The 12,963-nt window shown below is 38.3% G+C and overlaps 1 protein-coding gene across 3 annotated transcripts in view; it reads left to right on the forward strand.

The window, feature by feature from the left end:
* Positions 1–554: 554 nt before the first annotated feature.
* Positions 555–12,963, forward strand: part of FILIP1 (filamin A interacting protein 1) — a 108,177-nt gene continuing 95,768 nt past the window's right edge. For 2 of the 3 annotated variants that reach the window (XM_008631241.2, XM_017731068.1), the window contains exon 1: positions 555–1,057. The gene's annotated coding sequence lies outside the window, so the exon portion shown is untranslated. The remainder of the gene's footprint in view (positions 1,058–12,963) is intronic. The other variant, XM_017731069.1, reaches the window with a different exon arrangement.

Raw genomic sequence — 12,963 nt, forward strand, 5'->3', positions numbered from 1 at the left:
AACAGTAATTTGATCCAGAAGCGAGTGTGGATACATCAGAATGTATATAGCCCTGGAGTAATGTGTTCCTAGTACTCCTATCAAACAAATTGTGATTTGTGTGGCTTTCCTTTTCTTCAGTGAGAGACAGTGTAGGAATAACTGTAGGAAGCTCTTGGTCTGGGACAAAAAGGTTGTCTTTGGAATAAATATCACAGTGAAAAATTTCCACCCTAAACCTTTCATTAATTTCTCCATGTCATCTTAGTATATTTAAACTGTAAGAAATTATGCTGCAAAAAGTTCTTCCCACGTGTAATTTTTCCTCAAGTGAAGTGCATACCTTTCAAATTATAAACTTCCTACTTGTCCTAGGAAAATTCTCACTGTATAAATAATTGAACTCATCTGCAGTGAACACAAGTATTCTTTCTCTAGCAGTCTAAAATATATGCCTAAATACACATCTTGTACTTAGTGCTTTAAATAGTAATTACTCCTGTGAAGTCACTGGAAGCCCTTAAAAGGATTTGACAGTTTCCCCACAATCTTTCAGTGAATGTAGTAGCTGGGCTGTGCAGTGCAACATCCACTGATAATTCAGCAGCTGAGGAACTCAGCAAAGCCTGCTCCAAACTTCTCAGCTGTTGACAGGCTTGACTTGCTGAGAACACTGGTTAAATATAGCACAAGCTAGCTGAGCTCAACAAAGTCATTGCTGTAACACTGTGTGAAGAGACCAGAAGAGGGGAAATACAATCTGAGAACTAAACTGCCAAAGCCTAACACCACCTAGCAACAGTTGAAAAAACTTTTAAACAAAAGTCTGGGTGAGACACAGACGGAGTATACCTCCTACTTCTCCTGCCTGGGATTTCTGCAAGAAGCAGCTCCGGTCTTCTGTTCTCTACCTTGCTTCCTTCATTACTTCAACTGCTGGTAGACCTAGAAAAGTGGACAAAGTTTCTATCTTTGTGCTCTCCTGGGCTGGATCATTCTACTCCTGTGGTGGTGCTGTGGGACGGGCTACTGGAATCTTACAGTGTAAAGGATATTCCTAGGTCCGTGTTGCTGACAGGTAAGACTGAGTTAACCTCTCCATTGCTTCTGTTTTTTTTACAAGAACTTTTATTTTCTAGTGTCTTTTTTACAAAAGATTTCTTTTCTAATTTCGATTGTCTCTTTCCTTCTTTGAACAATCTTCTGAGTGATTTGGAAATGTCAATAGATGAAAGCTGGGATAGAAGTTTTAGAGGTTTTTTTATGTTTCCATGATAGAAAAGCATTGCTTAAGTAACTTCTGCAGTTCTGAGAACAAGCATAATGAAGTAGCTAGCAGTAATATGAAAAAATGTGCATAGATTTTGATGTGTATCTTGTTTATATCTGCTTACATGCAGACAGAAGACAAATCAACATTTAATAATAGAATACATATCATCCCTGACCAGTGATAGTCTAGCAGCTATTAAAAACAGTCACAACCTGTGTGATAAACAAGAGGAAACAGCCATTCAGTAACAGAACTAACCAAATAGTTCCTGACCCAGTGCATTTGTACTTTCTGTTTCCTTACTTTCAGGACACACCTGGTGCCTTTTGTACTACCTTTGTGACAGCCTCTCTTGGTTCTTTCTCTTGTGCTTATTTATATGGAATGAATATTCATCTCCGCTGCTTTGATTAGCAGCATACAGCAACAGTCCTGAGGACTGATCTTATGTTTATTGTACCTAAGTGTGCTTGAGCTGGGTCACTGTTGTTAAAGTGTACGTTCCTTTTAGCAAAATAAATGAGAAAGCAGTTCTTAGATGTTTTACCCTGACAGCAGGATGGAATGCTGTTTGTCAGTTAGAAATGCACATCCTACGGCCCCATAGCGGTCATGTAATTTAGGGGAGGAATTGCTTTGTATGATTTACATTGTCTTAACTGACAAAAGCTGTTTGATCAATTGGAGAATGAATTCTACTCCTCCCTGCCACCTCTTTTAAAGCTGTTTTCTGCAAACAAAACAAATCTAGTACGCATGAATTTTTAAGAGACATACTGATTATGAGTTCATATGCAATATGATTTCAGTAATGAAGGCAGAGATTTAAAGAATGCACTTACCCTGTGCTAAAACCCTGTTCACAGATTTATGTAGGATTGTCTCAGACAAAAAATATTTGTCCTACGGAAGGAGTGAACTAACTGAGTCTGTGCTGACTGTCTGTGGTGTTTGACACACAGTCTGTGGACTCTGGGACTGCCTCAGGAAGATGAGAATGTCTTCCTTTAGCTAAATAATTCTAGTTGCATCCCTGCATACTACATAAATGACATCAATACCACATCTTAGCAGTGGATGGATTGGATGGAATTAAAATACTCTGAAGCAACTTTGACTTGGTGGCTGAGAATGTAACTGCCTGTGAAATGATAAAATAAATTAAGTATTAGGATGGAAGAAAGTTCTTAAAAGCAAAAACTAATACAGTGTACATTTTATTTCTTAGCAAGGGGCACACTGAAGCACTAAACAGAAACACTTTTTGGCGACTATCATTTAATGTGATAATTATTATTGTGGAATTACTAAAGCACTATGGGATCCCAAATCTAAATCTCAAAAGGAAACTTTGGAATTACTTTTTAATAGGGACATATCCTGAGAAAGTTATTTTTTCTTAAGAAGGCTACACAGTGAGAAATTAATCTGAGACAATATATGTACAGTTTTTGTCATCTTGACATTGGAGTGAAAATTACTGTTTCTTCTCTTTAATGAAGTATTTGGCAAATTAAACTGTGGAGAAATGACAAATTTAACCTTCTGAATAAATAGGGATGGCAAAATCTGGGAAAATACTATGGTAATATTGACTCCTTTTATGGTTTAGTTGTTCCTCAGCGTAAGTGTGGTTTTGCAACTTCCCTTTTTTTTGCACAATTTACATTTAGCAAAGTTTTTAAAATCGAAAGGCAAATTATTAGCCTGATAACTATCACATGAAGTGACATTTGAACAGTCTAATAGCAACTTTGAACTCTAACGCACGGAGTTGTGGTTTTACATACATCTGTCTTCCTTTCCATTTCAAAATGGAGGAGGAGGCTAAAATTACTCTTTTCAACAGGTGTCCACAAAGAGGCTCTGGGATTTTCCAATCAAATCTGTGGAATATGTAATGTGGCTATTCAACAGATGGTTTCATATTTGAAAAACAGCCAATTCTTCTAATGACTACAGTGAAACCAAGGTCAATTTTGTATCAAATCAGAAAGCAATTTATGTTTTGGCAATACACTCCATTGTAGTGATTTTTGTGGAAGACAAGTAGACACAGCATATGCATTTATTTTCTCCCTTATGTATCATTTTGATTTTGTTTATATTCACATAACTGTGGAATGAATGCTACCTTTCATGGTGCTAAAGACTATGTACTCCTTCCAATCTCAATCCACTTCCAGACTCTCTGTGGCTTTTTTGATTTTATTATAATATTTTCATAGTAATAGTTTTTATAAATTATTATTTAATTATTATATTAATTTTGTTATAATTTTAGCCAATCTAGCCACAGCTAAAGTCACCATCTTAACTGAGTGTTTTCATCACCTCAGTCTTTCAGTCTTTTTATAGAGGATCTGATTGTTTCTAACACCAAATTCAAAGACCTGAAATCCATCTTCAAAGCTCAGCACTGTTCTGTCCCTGCTTACATATGCCCTGATTTTCCTGAACTCCTCCCGCTCACATCTGGTAGACTATTGACCTTTGGGTCTGGTGTTTACTGATGTTTACTGGTACATCCTTTATGCTACTGGCTTTAGTGAGCTTGACATTGACCTCATGACATCTGAGTTTTCTGTAGTGCAGCTCACTGTCACACCTGACACAAAGATCATGGAAAGACTAAACATTATTAGAGCTATGTCAGCCAAAGTAGGATTCCTGAAGAAATGGGTGTGCTTCCTGGAAGCAGCTTGTGGACTAAGCAGTAGTATATTAGGAAATCTGTATTTTGCTGGTATGCCCTGTTTTGCTCCTCTGGGTTACAATTTCACCACTGTAGCCATTTCCATACTAAAAGCTTTTTAGTGATAGAGGTGTATCAGTGAAACTCCTCCTGATACAGGATCTTTCTGTTGGCACAAATTCCACACACGCTTAATTTAAGGCTTTTGATAATCTTATCTAACTCAGTTCAGGTACCTCCAGGCAGAAATTAAGAATGTGCCTCAGAGCTGTGCCAGTCAAAGGTCAGATTTATGCCACTGAGTTCAGAGTGAGATTTCCTTTGAATTCATTAAGATCAGGTTTCAGTATTCAGTAATTAGCAGATAAATTTCCAGTCCCCTCAAGAGCGTTTAACAAAACAGATCATCTCTATTCCTGTCCAAATATTTTTGTTCAAAGAGACATTTTATTTTTCCTCCAATTTCTGGTTTCTTCCCTTCCTTTCTCAAGGTCTGTCATTGCAGGTTGCCATGTTATTTAAAGGTATAAACTGAATTTGGGGTAGGGATTTTGTCCTTCTACATATCTAAAATGCCAGTTGGAGAAATAAAGTGAGTATTTGTGAAGAGGCCAGATGAAACATCATTACAAATGAGAAGGAACTACATCTATTCATACTTACTATTTCTCCAGAAATATTTAGTATATAAAACCCAGGATACTGAAAGCTAGAAAGATAAAATAAGGATATTCTGTTGTATAGAAAAGTTTAAATATTTATTAACAAGAAGACCAAATGTCTAAACTTTTCAGCTTCATTATCTTATTGTGGTAGTTTTCATTTTTAGCCTTTTCTGTTTTAATTTCTCTCATTGCTTTCTACTGAAAGTTGTTTCCTAATTTTATGCAGAATATTGGTAATTATTTGGGGAAGACAGGCTTTTCTTCATTTTGGAGCATATTGGATAGCTGAGAAAACAATCCATTCATAAAATATTAAGATTGTTTAACCTCTCTTTTTCTACTTAGTAGCTAGTATTTATACCAAGCTAGTGACACTAGGACTTGTAACACAGTCCTGTAGTTATGCTTTGAGGTGAAGGGCAGAAACAATTTTGCCTGTGTCCTGTTCAGGAGAGACAATGAGAGTCTCTGATCATGTTGAAAATGTGTGATGCCTCATGTATTTGTGAAAATCGTGTATTTCGGGATACTTGATTAGATTTTTCCCTTTTATTTTAGGTCTTTGCACCTACTCCTCCTGCTTCTGCAGATAATCTGTACTTTCTATATTACCTTTTATTCTCAGCATCATAGTAAAATAAGTACTAATATAAGTGCAAACAGAAAGTCTTCCTCCATTGGGAGAGATGTGCTTTTTTTTCTTTTTAATTCAAGATGGCTTTGCCCTATGATTCTCATTCTGCTTTGTCTGGACTGTATCTCTTAATCTTTTCCACAAGTAAAGCACGCAAATTGTATCTCTAAAGGTGATCTGTAAGATTACATAGATTGTGGCATCCTCCACAATGTCTTACACACTCAGAAATACAGAGAAAGTGACAATTCCTACAATTAAAAGCTTAATTAAAACTTCATTGAAATGGGAGTATATGTGTGCATGTGCGCATGACTTTTGCAAGAAAGGAAATGCTTTTTGGCACAACAGAATGCTTTGCTGAAGGAGTGGGACAAACACATCCAAAGCACACGGAAATAGGCTGGAGCTTGTACTTTTTCCCTTAAATGGACAACCCGTCTGGTTGCTGTGTGCTGACAGAGGCAAAGGGGGGTGTGAATCTGAAAGATCGCTGCGCTTTGTCCAAGTGAGTTTCATTTCAAAGCTGATAAAATGACAATTAAAATCTTAATTATCTAAGATGTGGCCGAAGTCATTCAAATATAAACTGGTGGGGTTTCAAAACAAGAGCAAAAACCTTGATGAATTTGCAATAAACTTGTCCAGTTTGATTTACACACTTTTAGACCTCTGAATTACAGTAATGGTTACTTTCTTCACTTTTCCTTTTTGGGGAAATGGTGACAAAGAGTGTAATGTTTGGTGATTTATGCTGTCCAAAACTCTGTTCCAGCACATATGTAAAAGTGATATTTTGCAATCTAAATCCATTTCCTATCTGAAGTCCACAGTATTTAGAGGCTTGTATGTTTGCAGAAGGGAGGTATCTAACTAAATAGTGTGTTATGGTTGTCATCAGCAAGAGCTACAGCTTCGCTAACAAACTTTAAAAAAATGCAACTGATAAAAAATGGATTCTATTGTAGTAACAGAATAGAAATTTTTTTAGAAACTGGTTTTAAGGCTGCTCCTGTTATACAAAAAAGTAATTGGAAATGAACGCTCATGTGTCCTTGGTAGAAGAATTCTCACTAGAGTTTATCAGCCTGCTTGTGTTTTTCAGAAAATACAAAGCAAATGAATGCAACAGAAAGCAGAGACTGCTTGCATCAGTGTAATCGAATTGCTGCCAACTTGCCTTGTTTATCTAAGAGATCTCTGTGAAAATAAGGTCTTTCCCACACAGGCATGAGTCACAGGATGTAATGCAGCTAAGCAGACTTGCTTCAGCTTTCTAGTGTGCACAGATCTAAACTAACCTGTTTTAGTGCCTGCTCCTGTAACTAAATGAGATTCAAGTTGACAACAGGAAGGGAGAAGTAATGGTGAATTCATGGTGCTATTTCAGTGTAATAACCTGAATGCTAAGGAAACGATGCAATTTCCATTTATTGGGAAAACTGCAGTTACTGTGACAACAAATATACACTGAAAAAAACATACACAATTTATCCTCAAGTTCAAATCTGTGAACATAGTAGAAAGGATATTCATAAAATCTCACACTATCTAGTTATGTGTCTCAAAGAACATTCTTACTTTTAAAATATATAATCCAGATTGTTGAAAAAATAACCCTTTAAAAGCCATAAGCAAGGGCATAAATGAAAGGGTGGGAAAGCACATGTGGTTAATGATGACCAGTTCAGTGTTGGGCTGACTAAAATTTAATTAAGCATATATTTCTCATGCTGAAGTTATTCAATTCCTGTGTCTGTCTTTTATACTTGTTCCCAAAATCTCACTTGTCTCACCCTCTGTAATTGCAAAACCTCTTGGATCTAACTTTTAAGGTAAATGTTACAGTAGTTCTTCTATAGTGTGTTATTTCTCCTTTTATTTTTCAACAAGGACTTCTGTAATGAAAAGAAACATAGATTTTATTCCAGTAGATAAGGATTTCAGTTCTTCAGTGTGATCAAATTCTTTAGAGAAAACTATATGTTCCAATTTTTGACTCTGGGCAGGAGATAGCAGGAAGGGAATGGTGCCATGTGAGATGTCCTCAAGCACGGCAAACATAGTGCAGAACAAGATGTCCCTCTGCGCAGAGGGACACACATGGCAACGGAGCTCCTGAGTGCCTGGGGAGCCATGTGTTCTGAGGCAGCTGGCTGTGGGAACCACTGCTGCTTCAAGTGGCATGAGACAGAGGCTGGAATCCAAGGCACAAAAGGCATCAGAGGGCAAATAGTAAAAAGCAGGGTCACAGTAGCACATCCTCTGAATGAGCGGTGCCATTTATTTACAGAACCATAATTCAGGTGAAGGGAACTGGCAGAAGTCATCCAGTCTCCCCCAAAGTGGGACTGTCTCCAGAGTCTGATCAGGTTGCTCTGGGCTTTGATTATTTTCATATATCTTGAGTATTTTTAATTTATAAATATTTTAAGGTCTCTTGTCTTTGTGATCTTTGGATCACAAAGTTTTGGACATAGCTGGCCATGGAATATTTTGCAAGAGATGATAATCAGTGTATCAAGATACATACACTGAATGGCTTGAGAGTTGGTTGATAGGAACATAAATCACAGGTCTTTGGCACGTTCAAAATTGCAAAAGAAACCACCTGTAGTAGGTTTTTTTTGTTTGTTTGATTTTGTTATGTTTGATGTGTTATGTCCTAAAATAGGAATAATAAGGACGAAAAATCTTGTATGTAATTTTTTATCTTAGTTTACTCCAGCTGTCAGAGTGCACACCCTCTTCCTTCTGCCTGCTACATTCTGTTTGAAAACCAAACATTTAGACTAAGGCACCGTTGAGGTGCCATCTTTCTGCAAAAACAATTCTGAAAAATGTTAAGTGTGTTCTATCCAGGTAGTCCAATAAGCTGAAAGACTAGCATTGAGAATGTAATTAATGAGGAAATAAGTATGTAAGGAAGGATAACAGAGATGATGCTTTTGAGGAAGGGAACTCTGGAGACTGTTTCCACTGCTGAGTTCACTTTTCTCATTGAACATCTCTTTCCAATTGTATCCTAATCAGGAGCAGAGCATGATGCACATATGGCAAACAGGATTCCTAGATGGAGTTCTGGTTAACCTGAGGCTAGTTTAAAAAAGCCCTTCTTGTGGAAGCATCTAAATTTACCTGTTAGTGACTACTGTAGCATGAAACAAGGACAAAGCAGGGGCCTTGTGGCACTCAAAGGGGTGTGGCAGTCAGTCTTTCCATACAGGATTTCTTATACCTATTAAGAATAGCCACTGAGGACAGGTAATCTTCTTCTCTTTACATAAATAATGTTCCTAAAACTGGAACTCTGACTAGAATATTGTCATCATCAGTACATGTGGAGGGAAAAAGGCCAGGGAATTCTCATGGCTGGTGGTGTACAGAGGTCTCAGATCCCATTGTACCGGTCTAGAGCAAACTCAGCACTTGCTGCAGAGAGGAACTGGAGCAGCTGGTGTGTCTTGCACACACACACACACACACACACATACGTCATACAAATTACCCTTGCAGCCTTTTTAATAAAAAAGCTGCCATATGCTTCAGTGGGGTTAAGTTAATGAGAAAGGTAGTGAGATTTATGAAGAAGAGTTCATGCTTTGAAAGACACCAGAAACAGGCTAGGACACACAAGAGGTGCTTTAGCAGAAGGCCAGGAAGCTGAGTGTTTTAAAGCTAAACTTTAAACCTCTAAACCATGAGTTACCAAGTTAACATCATCTTTAACTACCCTGACTTGTACCCATATGGGCAGAGGTTTTAAAAGTAGATAGTGGGTTGGAGAAATAATAAACCTAAACTGATTTTCCTGCTTTCAGAGAACATGTTCTAAAATCCCAAATGATTTTGGAACAGCTTTTTATTAGAAAGATAGAGGGGGTGCCATGTAAGTATCTTTGGTACAGAATTCGATCTATTTGCAAATGAAAATTTACAGAACTTACACAACGGGATTGCTGTGGTACTTGGGGGCCCAGGAGGAGCTGTTCAGAGCCCTCTCTGTGATAATGGCACAGCTGCCTCATCCCAAGAAAACAAATTCCCTGCAGTGATACAAGTTTCTAGCCCCTGTTCTGTATCACTATCAGCCACACAACCTTTATCACTACAGGCCTCTGAGAACTAATGAAGTGCTAGAAAAATATGTGAGAGCTATGGACAGTGTAATGAGTTTCTCCTTGGCTTAGCAGAAAAGAAGCCTAGGAAAATAATCAGAAATAAACTGAATAATCTACGTAAGTGTTCAGTGAATACCCTCAACATAACACAACAGTTTGTAACAGTTTGTTAAGGAATAAGTAGAATGGGAAAAATTTTGCTGGCTATTGGTGTCAGCTCATAAAAATCCCTCCATGACAGCAGTGAGTATCTAGAAATGAGGCATAATTGCACACAAGGAGGGTTAATTTAGTTACCTCCAGCATTAGTTGTGTAAACAAAGTCTAAATCACACTGCAAGAGTGTGATTGCACTGCAAGGTTGTAAGAGTGGCAGGACATCTGACAGATTCCTTATTACTAGAAACACTTTGCTAAATTCAGGTTCTGTCTCCAAAATATTCATGTCATGTTTGAATTTTGTTGTTTGAAATAATGTTACCTTAAAATGGGAGGTGGTAGTTGTCATACCAGGGAGGAGGAATGCTGGTTAAATTGCTGGCTTTCACACCAGCGATTCCCTGTGTGACTCTAAGCAAGTTACTTGTCCACTTTTAATAACAAGCTGGAATGTTACAAGAATAAACATAGTAGTGACTTTGACACTCTGAGATGTTGCAGTATTGAACATCATGTCAATAGCTTTGAATAAGAAGACTTAAATAGCCCTCCGTGGAAACCAGATTCTGCAGGGAGAAGTAGGAATGGAAGTTGAATTAGTCTGAGTGACAAGAATATGTATTTTTAGAGGAGCTAGCCAGAGGGAAGCTTAGCTGTGCCTTGAGTTATAGGTCACATATATCAGCCATAGTGGTAAAACACTGCAAAAAAAGGAAGGAGGAGGACCAGGGATGTGACCAGAAAACTTCAAGAACAAAACCATGCCAGGATAGAAACCAAACTAATGTCAATTCTGAGATGTTTCTGGAAAATCAAAACCATTCGCTCCGGTTCAGTTGTACCAAAAGTAATTCACAGAGCAAAGAGGGTGCTGTCAGCTTGTGATCCTGTTGTTATTTTGGGAGTGCTCAGGACAAGCTCTCTAGTACAAGGAGGAGACTGCTGGGAAAAAACTAATCTTGAAGGAAAAAGGACCTTTGAGAGAAGGGGTGAGCCGAATGTGGCTGCCCAAATTAGCTGGTGTTGGGCAGCTCCAGAGCCACTGTGGGGCTGTGGGGAGGCTACACAAACCCCGTGTGCCTGCTGGAGCAGTGAGGAAGGAGCACCTGGAAAACAGAAATGTTCTGTGGTGCTGCCTGACTCTTGTAAGCTCAGCAGGTAGCCAGTGTCTCCAGTTGTGCCTGCTTTGTTAAAGCAATGGTCACAGCTCAAGTGAATCTCTTGGCAACTGAGATTTTTGATAAGAATTTATCAGGGAATTAAGTTACCATTACATAACTCTCAGCTTTAATTAAAACTAGAGAAAATTAGAAAAACATACAGTCCTGATGTCTTCAAGGAAGTTGAAATCTCTGATCTCTAGATGATCTGATGCCATCATATATTGCTTTAAAATCTCCTGAAAAACAACTTTGGAGGATTTTCTTGAGATTTTGAATCTGCATGGTTGCCAATGCCAGTAGACAGAAGGGATGGTGAGTTTGGGAGCAGGGCAGAGTGCCACCCTTATGTATGTGCCACTGCCCAGAAGAGGCCACGTCTGCTGAAACACAGCTGAGGGCAGCGTGGGGCTGCCACACTGTGCCCTGCCACAGTGGAACAGCAGTGACAACTGCGCAGGTGGCCTCAAAACTAGCCCAGATCAAAGCAGGAGGGCTGGAAATCATTTCTTCATTTAATTATGAGCCTTTCCAGATTGGGGAGAGAATGGGGTAGTAAATGGCCCTTCCTTAGATTTCATGAACGGGAGCGCAGGTCTTTATCGTGAGCGTTCCCCTGAAAAAAGACGTGAAGCGTGGAAGTCCAAGCAGCCACCCACATACCTGGGTGTACCAGCACAGAAAGCAGTCTGCATGGCCTGCTCTGCTGGGAGGGGAGTGAAATCTGTAGCTCCCTTTTGGGAAATGACACAGAGAAGGGTTGTGATAAGGAAAACACACCTAGTAAAAGAGAAAAAAAAATCAGTCTCCTGGGACACTTATATTCAGATGCAAGAAAGAGGCATGGAAAGGAAAAGAAACCAGTGGTTTCTTTTAAATGATCCTAGTTAATTTCACTTAAAAAAATAGGGACCCACAGTAATGAGGTTTAGAATGCTAAAAAGAATGAAAGGGGGTTGCAGATATACCATGGTGCTGTACTGAAATGTAGCAGCATTTCAGCACATTTTTTGTCACTGTGGAGAGTGGAGCTTCTCTCCATGTGTACAGTGATATCATCCATTCTCTTACAAAAACCTCATACAATACTATAGGAGAATATGTGTTCAAAAGGTTTGTTCAAAGTCTCACAGCAAATTGTAGCACATCAGGGGCGTTTTTTGGTTAGTTGTTGGTTGGTTGCTGTTTTCTTACTGTTGCTGTTGTTGGGTTGTTGTTTTTTTATTAATTTAGAGGTATGGGATTGGTGAGTTTTTTGTGGGATTTTTTTTCTTCTTTTTATAGTGAAAGAACAAAGTTAAGCCCTCAGGGTTTTGAACCTACTGTCTCATGACTGAACCTAATATCTGATCTCTAAGCTCCTCTGGACTGCCTACTTCATTATTGTTTTCCTGATGTGAAAACAAGGGGCCCTGAGAAACAGGCAGCTACTGAGCTCTTTTCAGGGTGGTCATTTAGTTGCTTCTTGGATCAGGCAGCTTGAGATGCTTCAAAACAACTTAGTGTGTCTCCTCCAAAGGATGCATATACATCTCATCTCTGTGTGTCTAAGTTCCCTTGGCCTCTGTCCAGGAACATCCACATTTCCTGACTCATGGCAACTGTACCCTGTCTGGTTGTACTTCATTACCAGCAGCTCAAAAATCAGAGCAATGTTCTGCTGTTGCGTAAGTTTTTCCAAGCAGTAAACAATAACACACTGCCACAAGCTTTATTACATTTATCTTGGAATTCAAGATCCCAAAGAGACCAATGCTTTATTATTTTCTTTAATGACAATCCAAAAAGAATGTAAGATGCTATTCTTTAATAAATACTTTCAGGATAACTTAGTATCTTCTTAATTAAATGTTCTGAAAAGGAAGAATAAATGCTACAGAAGTTATAATAAGCCAATAATTTTTCTTCCAGCTGAGAAACATGGATTTTTTTATTGTCATATCGGTTTTATTGCTGTATCAGAACTTAGAGAATAAAATGGTGAGGGCGAATTTAAAGCTACAGAAGCATAAAACAATTTGTTGGAAAAATTACATTTTAAAGCTTTAGTAACATACCTTTCAATACGTCCTGTTCTCAATAACTCTTCTTTACTTGCATCTCAACCAGTTGTTTAAAACATTTTAAAAGCAGTAGCATTATCAGATAGCTCAAAGCAGCTTAGAAGATAAATGGTCCTTGACTATTACTGGAGTTCATTAAAAGAAAACTCTCTCTGACTCTAGAATCTATTTTGGAGCTACGGCTGCTCTACTCCCCTTCTTGTGGCATGATGCA

This window comes from Corvus brachyrhynchos, unplaced genomic scaffold, assembly GCF_000691975.1.
Source record: "Corvus brachyrhynchos isolate BGI_N302 unplaced genomic scaffold, ASM69197v1 scaffold234, whole genome shotgun sequence".
In the NCBI taxonomy this organism is placed as follows: domain Eukaryota; kingdom Metazoa; phylum Chordata; class Aves; order Passeriformes; family Corvidae; genus Corvus; species Corvus brachyrhynchos.